An 11715-nucleotide genomic window follows, 5' to 3' on the forward strand; every position below is an offset into this window, starting at 1 on the left:
CTAAAACAGCAGGAATAACTTCCTGACACGCGTACACATTTTTTTTTTTTAAATCTTTGCTACAACACACTCTGCAAATCGTAATCTATGGCAGAGCGACTATTAAAGTCTCAATAAGTTTCAGTGAATCGTTCTCAAGACTCTAATTACAAGCGGTTCACTAGTTCATCATCATCCACGACGTACAGCTGCCGCTGATCTCCCGCAAGTGAGACCGTTTGTCACGTCCCGGTCTGAATCCATACGCAATTGTTTGAAAACCCCCTTACCGTACATTGCCTACATTAGAACACCTCTTCCTTCCCCCATTACAGCTCTTCAGGCATAAAGAGTCGTAAGTGGTGTGAAGGAAGCCAGATTTTAAATTAAAGGCAATTTTTTTTTTTACCCTAGGCTGGGTACACACTACAGGTTTTCCACCCAATTATCAGGCCAATCACATAATAAATGACTGCACGGCCCATTATCTCATTAGTGTGTACTATTATCATTCCAAAGCCCATCGTATTGTTTAATTTGATCTTATAAACTGTCCAAAGTTGGAATGACGGTGTTCCAATTCTGCAGTGTGTATGCACTCAGGACCGGCAGTGTCCATAGATCTCTATGGAGTGCGCAGAGTCACAATCTTTTCAGCCAATGGTTATGACAGACAAAGTGCACAGATCTGAAGGTAAATCGTGTTCAGTGTGTACACATGAATCGGCTGCTGATCGGGACTTTTTTTGTCTTTTTCTGTCTTCGGTAAAATCGTTAAAGATATCGCATCAGGAGAAATCTTGTATACATATCCATAGCCTGCAGCTCACTGATGTATGGAGAAGCCGACATGCGTCTGCTGCATATGAAACTTTCTCCATAACAGATCTGGAATTTGCTTTGTCTGGCTTGCTGCCAATATTACCTTCGGCTGATTTCCTGCCAAGTGGTATTTCTGATCATGCACTACAATAACACTTTCCAAACTGCTGTCCAAGATTATTTTGACTGACCCTGGGACACGCTCTACACCCAGAGGGGCCGTTGCTAAATATAATCCAATCTGCACCAGATGGCACCGGTCACATTGACATATTACCTCTCTCTCATACACTTTCGTTGTTAGTAGAGATGTTTACTGACCCCTGTGTTTTTGTTTTGGATCTAGATTAACTTCGTGTTTTGGTTTTGGCAAAACCGCCCTCGCGTGTTTTTGTTTTCGATCCAGATTTTTTTCTAAAATCCCCTTTTTTTTGCTAAAATCACATAATTGGCTCTTTTTTTATCCCTACATTATTATTAACCTCAATAACATTAATTAACAATCTTTTCCAGTCAATTTTTGTCAAGTGACAAGAACACTGCTACCACTACTGTTTCTGTATGAGCAATGTCACTGAAGAATGGAGAGTGACAAGAACACTGCTACCCCTCCTGTTTCTGTATGAGCAATGGCACTGGGCAATGTCACTGGAGAATGGAGAGTGACAAGAACACTGCTACATCTGTTTCTGTGTGAGCAATGGCACTGGATCTCCTGGTGAGGGATGTACTTATGGAATCCAAAACCCACAAGATCCGACAACGCAACAATGACGTTTTACCTCGATTCAGATCCGAGGACGCGCGAAAGTACCGAGCCTACTCGGATCCCTTAAGTTCGGGTGGGCTTGGTTTTCAGAAAACCAACCCTGAGCATCTCTAGTGTTAATACACATCTCTACATGATCCTTATGGTCCCTACCACCACTTAAGAAGATATTATTACCATATGTAAAGATTTAATTTGGAATTCTCCCATGCTAGAGTCCTATTGGTACATGGGATGGTGGCATTGAGTCCCACTTTCTGGTGTTACATGTGATGTGTCTAAATAAAACAGATTACCATCAACAGTATTAATATTTTTTTTTATTCTGTGTTAGAAGGTTATAAAGGTTTTTTTGTTACAATGTTGAGAACAGCAGGGGCAGATGCCACTTACGTAAAACAGCGTAGGGGAGAGGAGCCATGCTGCCAGAGAGGGGTCCGAACATCCCCCTTCCTGCAATGCTCTCCCCATAGGATTGAATGATAACATATTCAGATGACGCTAGGCATCAGGTCAAGCTCCAAAAAGCTAAGCCTAGGGTTTTTATAAACGCCTATTTTTCTTAAAAATGCCTAAACCATGCGGAAAAAGCAGTTTGCGCATAGTTTAATGCTTTATAAATAGACCCCTAGGTGGTGGGTTATTCTGAAGACTGGAATCCTTGATGAAGGGTCCTGCTGGATCCACAACATCTGAATAAAGCTTCTCTGTCTCTCAGACTCTTTTTCTCAGTTTCTCTCTAAGTCACTGTCTCTCTCAGACTCTCGGGGGTATATTTACTAAACTGCGGGTTTGGAAAAGTGGAGATGTTGTCTATAGCAACCAATCAGATTCTAGCCTTCATTTTGTAGAATGCACTAACTGAAAGCTACAATCTGGTTGCTATAGGCAACAACTCTACTTTTCCAAACCCGCAGTTTAGTAAGTCTAGCCCTCAGTCTCTCTCTCTCTCTCTCTGTCTCTCTTAGGCACACTACTGCCGATACATCTGTACACGCTACACACGATTTACCTTGTTATAGATATCCACAATGTCATTATACATTTTGTTAGCTACTGTGATTCTGAAACAAAATATTCAGTCTCGGAACGAACGGATAAACTATTCCAGCTTTAGCACTCTCTACATTTATTCACCGGGACATCATCAAACAAGATAAACTTTGACTTTTCCACAATGTCATTTTAATTTCGTTAGCTTCTGTGGTTCTGAAATGAACAACATTTTTAAACAGTACGACAAATCAGATTGTCACCTTGGAATGACCGTCGGTCATCGTGTAAGTATACACATTAATGCCATATCTGGCCAACGGTCCTTTGTCAGATGCTTGGCCCGACGATTGGCTGAAAAACCTGTAGTGTGTACCCAACCTTAGCCTCAGACTCTCCTCAGTCTTCTCTCTCTCTCAGTCTCAGTCTCCTTAAAAATCTCAGGGTGCCGATATATTGATGACTACCTCTATAGTTAACTAATAAAGGGTATCTTGGAATTACTGTTGTTATTTTTACTTAACAAAGACAAAGTATAACTCCCCCCTCTAGTTTTGATAGAAGAATGACAATAGAATTGAGATATAAAAAGAATTTAAAAAAATATATAAACGTCATCTTACTTTGCATTGTGTAATATGCTTTGTGATTCTTGTTTGATTTGTGTTACTCCAATAAAAAGTTTATAAAAAGTACTGAACGCTCTCACCTGCTCCACAGTCAACTGTACCGTTCTCTTTTTGTGCCATAAACGAAATAAAACATAATCATTTGTATTAGTGTAACATTTATTATAGTACATATTAGAAAAGACGAGTTTTGTCTCTGCCAGTTGAGTAGAAAAAAGCCCATGGCATGCCAACGAAGGGCGGTTGGCACATAAAGAACGCGGTTCGGGCGTAGTTTGTACAGAACATTCATGCGCCGGTTATATCGCCCCTTGAAAAGAGTCACCTTCTTGGAAGCATGATACTTATTTTAATAAAGTGGAATGCATAACAAGATTAACAAAGCCTGCAGGACGATTTAGTACTCATGATCACCCGGAGACGACCTAATTATTTTGCTGCCTGAGAGGACAACCATGATTACTGTAACATTTATTTTTTCCTGCATTACAGAATTGTTACAACTTTCCTCAGTATTCAATGTCTAACCAAGAGAGAAGTCACTGATGGAGAAAACGGCAATAATTGGATTATCTGATATAAAATACTTTACTGGATATTTATACCTCCCTTCGTCGCCTACTCAGGAAGGCGAACCTTTCTGTTTCTATGACCTCTGGGTACTCGACAGCCTCAAGACACATCATTGATTTTCTCGTAACAATTCTCCCAAATCCATCAAAAGCCTTTTGGCAGCAAATTGTAAGTACTGCCGAATGCTAACATACAAGTCTAAAAATAGCTTTAATGAGATTTAACTGCAGCGGTCCAGATTTGATGTCTGTTACTAAATAAAGGGCTGAAGGGGAAATGATGTCACTATCGCGTTCCTCGTCCACCGTATTATTACATTTTGCGCAGTTCTGCGAACAGTTAATATTCTGAAGTGGTTTTATTTTCCTGGAAAAAAAAGGGTAAATGCCTTATAGAAAGACTAAACTCTTAAAATAAAATCTTATTAATGGTGTTAATGTAATAAAATTCCACTTGTTGCACGTACACCTACGCTGCTTTTACTGACGTATTTTAAGAGCGTATAAAATCTACAAAGTCATAATATTTGCTCCCCCATGATAAGAAAGCAGTTGCTGGCTTTTGCAACGCTTTTGCAAGGCAGTTTGCAATGGGTATTTTTAGTCTGTTTTCTAGAAATTTCAAATATATTTGTCAGATATTTATCGGGAAATGATGAAATTGTCTGTTGCAAAAAATTCTACTTTAGAAACTCAGGGCTTAAGTTGTGCCAGAATGTCATGAAACAATGTTCCGACACTAATCATCATCATCATTTTTTATTTATATAGCGTCACTAACTCCGCAATGCTGTACAGAGAACTCACTCACATCAGTCCCTGCCCCATTGGAGCTTACAGTCTAAATTCAGTAATATAGACGCACACTCACACACAGACAGCAAGGGAGACAGACTAGGGACAATTTTTGATAGCAGCCAATTAACCTACCAGTATGTTTTTTTGGAGTGTGGGAGGAAACCGGAGCACCTGGAGGAAGCCCACGCAAACACAGGGAGAACATACAAACTCCACACAGATAAGGCCATGGTCAGGAATTGAACTCATGACCCCAGTGCTGTGAGGCAGAAGTGCTAACCACTTAGCCACCGTGCTGCCCACTATTGTCTGCAGTCTGGTTCTTAATGTATGGGCAAAAAAGCCTCATTGTCAGTGACCTTTATGTTTTGCTTCATTCTATATTTTAAGGGGGTCGGCAACATTTGGCCCTGGGGAACACAGACAAGTCAGTAGCCCAGGCTCTTCCGATAAGCCTGCTGCAATACGTACCTTCTAACATTTTGTATTTCCAAAGCGGGACACAGCTCTGAAAGGGGGCGTGTCTATGTCAAGTGAGGGGGCATAGTCACTGTGAAATAGGCGTGTTTACACAGCCCGGGTGCATGTCCTGCGCTCTTAAGCGCTGGCTCACTCTCAACACCCCTCTCTTCCCCAAAATCACCCTTCACTTCCTGCGGCATGGGCTCACCGTGGTACCATACTCACTTTCTGCATGTCGGGACAAAGGTGCCGACCGCTTGACAGCGGGACAGTCCAGTCAACTCGGAACTGTCCAGCCGGAATCGTGACTGTTGGACGATATGTAATGGAATAATGGCAAAAAACGTGCCACCGTGGTTTGCCTAATGTGTGTATTTTTATATAGCCAATGATAAATAAGAAAAATTATTATGTCAAAGAGTTATAATGAAATACAACACCTACCTGCCCAATCTGACTAGTATCCAACGCAGAGACGGCGGAAGATTGCGTAATAACATCGAAACCGTTCGTCGTGATGCCGGGATTTCTACTCCCTTCTTCTCTCTGTTGTGTATTTTTTCTATGTATTGATGAACTGTTTTTATATCATTTACATGGATGGATTGTTTGCTTCAACTGTTGTTTCTTTATATTTTGGAATAGCAATTGCGTACTCTTGTCTAAACCAGTGGCATAGAATCAAATTTTGATTATCATGTATATTTCATTATAGATGACCTCTCAACAAGTATTAGAAGCATATCATTCTGATTATCATGCAAGCTGTAAGTGGACAGTCAAATGATTGAGACATTAAGATCATGTAAATAATATCTTTGACCATCATGTATATTTAAATAAACGAATTATTATTGGACATCATCCTCATTATCTTGCAAGTTACATGTGACTTGATGAATGAATTGAGACATTATAATCATGTATTCAAGCCTTTCAATAGTGAATTATGATGCAGCAATAAAGTCAAATTATTTTATTCAATCATGTTATGTGGAATTTAATAGCAGACTTTCATTGACCCCCTGGTTTTAGGGCCTAACATTTTTTGGGACCTCACCATTTATAGAGACTATGCTAGTGACCGATATACAATACAGAGAGCATTCTAGTTACCATTATACAACTCAGAGAGCATTCTAGTAACATCTATATAATATATAGAATATGCTAGTGACCAATATACAATACAGAGAGCATTCTAGTAACATCTATATTATATATAGAATATTCTAGTGACCAATATACAATACAGAGAGCATTCTAGTAACATCTATATAATATATAGAACATTCTAGTGACTGATATACAATACTTAGAGCATTCTAGTAACATCTATTCAATATATAGAATATTCTAGTGACCAATATACAATACAGTGAGCTTGTTAATAAACAATATACAATAAAGACAACATTCTAGTTACCATTATACTATACAGAGAGCATTCTAGTAACATCTATACAATACATAGAACATTTTAGTGACTGGTGCACAATGCAGAAAGCATTCTACTGACTGCTGTACAATGCAGAGATCATTTTAGTGACTGGTGCATAATGCAGAGAGCATTCTAATATTAACTATACAACACAGTGAGCATTCTAGTGACTGATGTACAATGCAGAGAGCATTCTAGTAATATCTATACAATACATAGAACATTTTAGTGACTGATACACAAAACAGAAAGCATTCTACTGACTGATGTACAATGCAGAGATTATTATAGTGACTGGTGCAATATGCAGAGAGCATTCTAGTTACCATTATACAATACAGAGATTATTCTATTGACTAATAGACAATGCAGAGAGGTATATACAGGTCAGTTATAACCAGGGGATAAATGATCCACACAGGCCCGGCGCTCCCATTAGGCAACCTTAGGCAGTTGCCTAGGGCGCCGGGTCCTGCAGGGCGCCGCTGCCGCTGACTAGATTTGAAAATCTAGTCAGCGGAGAGAATTCGGCGAGAGGTGCAGCGGCGGCCCCGCCGCCGTTTTTTCAATGACCGCCGCAACTGTAAATTTTTTCTGATGCGCCCGGGCTGCACACCTGATCACTGACGTCAGTGATCAGGTGACATGTGTTTACCCGGCGGCGCCTGCTGTGCTGTAGTATCACACTGTCTGTCACACCTCCCTCCCTTCCCAGCATGCACCGGCTGCTCCAGCCCCTCTCCTTTGGTGTAAAGAACCTGAGGAGCGGTGGGCAGCCATTAAGGAAGAGCCTCCCTGCATCTGACCATCCTTCAGCATCAAAAACGGTAAGTATATTTAATTTTCTTTTTTTTGGGTATTATTCATTTTATTTTCTAAAAAATGGGGTACCCAAAGCCCAAGTGTGCAAGGGTGGGGGTCAACTCTCCAACAATCTTCCCGCCGAAAAGCTAGTTCAAACTGGTCTATTTGCATTACACACATAATACCATTCTGATCATTAATTCCCTATAATCCATAACTAACATACGGAAGAAGTGATCTCTTAGCCGATAGAATCGGATTTCTGAGGATAAATAGGGGATTAGAATGATACTAATCATGATATGTTTCCTGTATCCTGAACCATAGATTTCAATAAAGGGCTTTAAACATTATTATATTTAACTATTAACTCTATTAAATTTGATTATAAACGACTGTGTGTTGGAACTATTTGAAGGTGAACTAATTACGTGTATGTGTTTGTGTAAATGTGAGTAGAAGTGTTTGCACGTGTTGTGGTTAAATTCGCCCTTCCACGCCGCAGCGTGTTATTTGTGCTATTCGCATATTTTCAGACAAAGACAACCAAATTGATGGATATTAATTTGAAATGACTACATCCAATTATTTGACTTCAGTATTATGTAACTGCTGTATTGTTAGCTTTGTCCCAGATCCTTATATCTTTCTGCACAAATACTACTATGACAAACGACCTTTATAAAATCATTGCATTGTCTCTCAACGACTGAGGAATAAACGGCATTTCAAAATATGTTTCTCTAATGTCATATTATTATACAATATGGAAATAAAGGCAAAATTCAGCAAAGAAAATAAAACATCACGCTTTCTTTTTGCAAGAATGGCTTTTCATTTTGTACAATTTGTGTTGTTCTTTTGTCTTTACATGGAAATGTAATTTGAAAGCAGTATTGTGCGCAGTCAATGCTTCACAATCTGATGTGACAAAATGCTTAAAGTGCATATGAGTTGAATGCTACAAATAGATTTTATCAGCTAAATGATGTAATAAATGGGTATTTACAATAATTGAAATTTAAAAAATGTATAAACTTTTTAACTATCTCCCAATGTAACCTTCACGCCCTCCGACTTTCTGAACGGTCCCTAACAGCATCTAGGGCTATGTTTACTAAACTGCAGGTTCCAAAAAGTGTAGATGTTGCCTATAGCAACCAATCAGATTCTAGATGTTATTTTATAGAATGTACTAAACAAATGTGAACTAGAATCTGATTGGTTGCTATAGGCAACATCTACACTTTTTCAAACCCGCAGTTTAGTAAATATACCCCTAGGTGTCTCTAAGGTCCATTGTGCAGGGACTGGCGACATCCTAATGATGGACTGGTTCAGGGACGTAGGTGAAACGTCTTCTCTCATGGCTCACAATAGGTCTCATTTTGGCAGGACCGGTGCATTCTCAAACACCAGCCTGGCCTGAAGGGAATTAGGGGCATGGCCTAAAGGCGATTGGGTGTGGCTTTACAACAAAAGGGTGTGTGACCGTGGGTCATGTATCAGTTAATGCTTTTCTCAAAACTGTACGTGTTTTTTTCTGCAATGAATCTAAATGGGCCTCATGCTTTCAGGGATTAAGCTGGAGACCTCAAGTACAAATGGGATCCGACTTGGAAAAATCTGAAAAATCTATATTTCTTTTATATTCCCTTTGTATTTATCTAATGTAAACATTAAAGGCTGAATAAATAAATTATTCGTCTTATAAGAATTGATCTGGTTTCTATGATGGTGCTAGTAACTTTGCTGAATTTAGTACAGTTCCATTATTTGCTCTCTCTTGTCCGAAATCCCTTTATCTCCTCCCACAGATCTCCTGTGAATCTATTTGGGGTATGATAATCCTCTCAAAATATAATATTTTGTGGGCGTGGCCTAGTTGGTAGGTATGTGTGTGACATCACAGGGGAGGGTTATGATGTCATTGCAGGCATAGCTAGGTTTGGGAAGGTCCGAGAAGATGTCAAAAAGCAGAGTAAGAAGTGGCAGACACTTTCCTAAGATGATCCCCAGAATTTACATTTTCTAAATTGGGACACAGACACGCCTCCTCTGAAAGGGAGAGTGGCCATATCATGTTAGGGGTGTGTCCTTTTAACAGTGGGCATGGCTTCCTAAGTGCTAGGCCCCTCCCCTCACCTAAAAGACCATTGTGTCCCTTTAACACACAGCAGACAAAATGCAGATCAATAGCAATGCCATCTAATCTTCAATTTTTGTTTGTTTGTTTTGATTTTTTTTAATAATTATTTTGCTTTAAACATGGATCAGATCATTTTATTGTTTCTCTTGTTACTTTGTAGCCAAGCTCAGGCTAATCAGACTATAGACAGCAATTTCATATTATTCAAGATAACGGTAAGTGCCTGATATTTGCAGTATAGAAAAAAAGTAAAAGTGATACAACATTGAGACAGAAGAAGAGAAGGCCACAGCAATGAACATATACCAAATAATTCAGTAAAAATGAAGACTCGTGGGTTAAAATGTTATCCACACAAAGTAGCCATCAACTATACACTTGTTTAAAAATAAATGTAAATTGCAATTCTGATGACAGTTTCCCTTGAAACTGAGTTGTTTGTCTGTTGTGACAGCCCAATGCCCACCTCACTTAGGACACAGGTCTAGAATTTCCCTGCTCTTACCAGACCATTAATCACTTTTCCCTCTGTTCATATTCTTAGAAACTATCATCTACATGTGCAAAGGTTAGACATTATAGATGGTATGTAAACAAACTGTGACAACGGATAATTATTTATGTCTTGCCTGATAGCATCTACTGTCCCCGGGGATTATTAAAGAACAGCTGAGTTGAAGATTGCTTTGAATGTGTAATTAACAGTTGGTCACTCAACCAGAAGTGACCTGAGCACAGGGGAAGGCTGGCAATGGGGCCAAGATGGTAATTGCCACGGACCACCCACGTTTTTACAGATAATGGCAACACAGAGCAATGAGTGCATTCTGCAGGTTACAGTCAGTCTGTAGGGTGCCTTTAGATTGTAAGCTCTTATGACCAGGGTCCTCCTTCCTCTTGTTGCCTCTTTCATCCCCACTTACTTCCTAACCCTCCCTGGTCACCTTCGGTTACACTCGTAACCCTTTATAATATGACTTTTTTTTTAACCCTTCTTGTATTACTATTGTTTCTAAGCTCTACTTGTGCTATATACTATTTTTGTGAACTTTTGCTTATTTATGTCTACCTTGTTTGCAATACTGCCATGGCGTTCGTGGCACCCTATAAATAAATGTTAATAATACAACTACCGGTAATAATAATACCGTGTGTTTTTCTGACTATGTACTTACTTCTTGGTTCATACCAATGCACATATGACAGGTTTACACATAGGATTAGGAATAGATGGATGACGACTATCACAGGGAGAAACGTGGGCATAGTTCCTTTTTTTTAATCAAATTGCGTGTCATGTGTTTGAAATTTGCATGCCAGTAAAATATACCTCTGAGAATGGAATATAGGAATCCTGCCCTACTATAGTCAGCAAACTACGCTGAAAAATAAATATATGCTTGGAACTGGCTCTGCGCCACCTGGAGGTCATGAGTGGTACTGCAGCTGTTGTTTTTTAATTCAACTTGGTTTGGTAAGGAAGTTTTTCGTGCACGTGATAATAGCATTCTGTTTCGTGTACAAAGTATCACTTAATTAAAAGAAAGTGGATTTTTGCAGGAGATTCAACGAGCGGTAGATCTGCTGTTCCTAAGGGTACAAGTTACTAGCTTTCCCCAAAAGAAAACATTTTAGGATTACCATAATAAAAAACTGGCTTACTTGTGAAATCATTGGGATGCTTCATATGCAAAACTTCCTGAGCTTATATTGTCCTGTAAACCTCTTTTTTTTTAACCTGGGCACACAGACATGAGGGGTATTAATAGAGAGACAGGTTGCAAAACATTTTGACAGCTGTGAGAGCCACCAATGAGAGATATCTTACTGTGGTGGGGGCACAGGAGAAATACAGAGCTTATAGGTTTCACATCTTCTCCCAAGATCCATAACCTTATTAGAGAGTAACGGACCAAGACAGCAGATCCCCGCAGAGGTAAATCCCAAAATATTGGACATCATATTTATTTTATGATATAATTCCTAATAATTTATACCTCACTAAGTCTTGCTAAAAGGATTTTGCTTTAGTCTCTTGTCTGTATAAGTTTTTGACGCCCAATGAAATGAGTTTTTTTTTTACTTCTAGTAATCATCATTGTTATTGTTTTTTGACAAATAGTTGGTCAGATTTGTTATGAAGCTTAAAAAGTCTTCCAATAACATCACATCCAAGAGTGTTTTCTGCTTTCATACTGTGTATAGTCTTTATCTTTTAATGTACTTACTTTTTGTGAAAGTACTCTGTGCTGTATGTAATGTGTATATATATATATATATATATATATATATATATA

The 11715-nt window shown here is 39.0% G+C and overlaps 1 protein-coding gene across 2 annotated transcripts in view; it reads left to right on the forward strand.

Annotated features, from left to right (window-relative positions):
• The first annotated feature begins 11290 nt into the window (after window positions 1–11290).
• MSS51 (MSS51 mitochondrial translational activator) overlaps window positions 11291–11715 on the forward strand; it is an 18634-nt gene continuing 18209 nt past the window's right edge. For both annotated transcript variants that reach the window (XR_012678174.1, XM_075179134.1), the window contains exon 1: window positions 11291–11354. The gene's annotated coding sequence lies outside the window, so the exon portion shown is untranslated. The remainder of the gene's footprint in view (window positions 11355–11715) is intronic.

This window comes from Mixophyes fleayi, chromosome 7, assembly GCF_038048845.1.
Source record: "Mixophyes fleayi isolate aMixFle1 chromosome 7, aMixFle1.hap1, whole genome shotgun sequence".
Lineage (NCBI taxonomy): Eukaryota > Metazoa > Chordata > Amphibia > Anura > Limnodynastidae > Mixophyes > Mixophyes fleayi.